At 56.9% G+C, this 1,458-nt stretch overlaps 1 pseudogene; it reads right to left on the reverse strand.

Annotated features, from left to right (window-relative positions):
- Window positions 1-257: 257 nt before the first annotated feature.
- LOC125366904 lies at window positions 258-1,246 on the reverse strand (annotated as a pseudogene).
- Window positions 1,247-1,458: the final 212 nt, after the last annotated feature.

The raw sequence follows: 1,458 nt of genomic DNA on the forward strand, positions 1-1,458 counted from the left end.
AAAATTCCAATAATATACAAAAAGCACACCTATCACAAATGTTTCCCCGATACTTAAATACAAGATGACATCTGTAAGTGTATGAATTGTTTCAGCATCCCTACTGCCCTAAATATCACTCAAGGGGGGAAAAAAGTCTGTTGGAGAGCACTATTTATCAAGAGTTGATTTATATAGGATCTGGTGCAGATGGGATATACTCATCTCGGGTTCCTTACGGATAAGGCTGCCTTGATATTCCTAAGACCATATTTTCTTTACAGGTGCTTGTAAACACTGGTGAGAGGGAAGAGATAAACAATCTGGTAACTTGACATGGACACGTGGGAAACTCCATTATCACAGCCATGAACCAATTTTCCGAACTGATCGAACATAAACAGATATATCTAGAGGCAAGTACTGGAATCACAAGGTGTCTTTTCCAGCATTCTAAAGCAGTCTTTTCTCCCATTCTAGAGCTGAGAGAACTTAGGAAAACTGGAAAGAAACAAACAAAAATAAAAAGCACGTGTTGTCCTTGGGGTTTGGGGAACTTCCCAGGAAGCATTAGCCCGAAGCAAAACTCCAACAACTCCTTGCCTGCCTGACTTGACTCGGAGCAAGGAGAGGCAGAAAGAGCAAGCAAAAGAGAGGGAACTAGCACGGTTGTTGGAAGACACAACAGGCAGCCGCCCTGGCCAAGCACCCGCCGAGCCCCAGCCCAGGTCCTGGCCCCGCCCCGCTCACCTCCGCAGCTGGGATGTTGACCACGCCGGTGGAGCGCCGCTTCCCCGGCAGCTTCCTCTTCTCGATCTGCCCCTTGCTTTTCCTGACACTGGGGCCCGAGCTCCTACCCTTCTCCGGGGCGCCGTCCGGGTCTTCCTCTTCGCCCCGGGATGTCATGATCCCCGTGGAGGCTGCTGCAGCGGCAAGGGGATTTGTCCTCGGGTCTCGGCGGGCCCGGACGACCGGCCCGGGCCAAGGCGGCGGAGGAGGCGACCTCGCAGTTCACGCCCCCGGGGCCGGGGAGAACAGGTGCGACTGAACCACCTGGGAGATTGTTGTTGAGTTCGTCGTTGGCCGCCCCATCGCCGAGGTACCCTGCGCCCCGATGGAGGACTTCCCGACAGGGTCGCTGCTGCCCCCGGTCGGGGTGGCTGAGCACGAGGGGTTCTGCTTGGCGCACATCTTCTCGCAGCTTCGCCTTCCATTCCTCCAGGAAGTCTGTGGTGCTGCCGCCCGTCTGGTAGCCACCGATGGCCATATTCGCAGAGGGACCAGCCGGGTCCTCACCTCGGGCCGCCCACCGGGCTGCGACCGCGGCTCCGCCGCCGCCTCCTACTGGCAGCCGAGGAGATGCGAAGGGAGCGACTCCCGGGGTGCCGGGTGGCCCCAGATTCCTCCGGAAGCTGGCGGGTGTGGGGGTTGGGGAGGGAAACACAAAAGGGGGCGGGAGGAGAAGCGTCAGATCCCCGC

Source organism: Perognathus longimembris, chromosome 18 (assembly GCF_023159225.1).
Source record: "Perognathus longimembris pacificus isolate PPM17 chromosome 18, ASM2315922v1, whole genome shotgun sequence".
In the NCBI taxonomy this organism is placed as follows: Eukaryota; Metazoa; Chordata; class Mammalia; order Rodentia; family Heteromyidae; genus Perognathus; species Perognathus longimembris.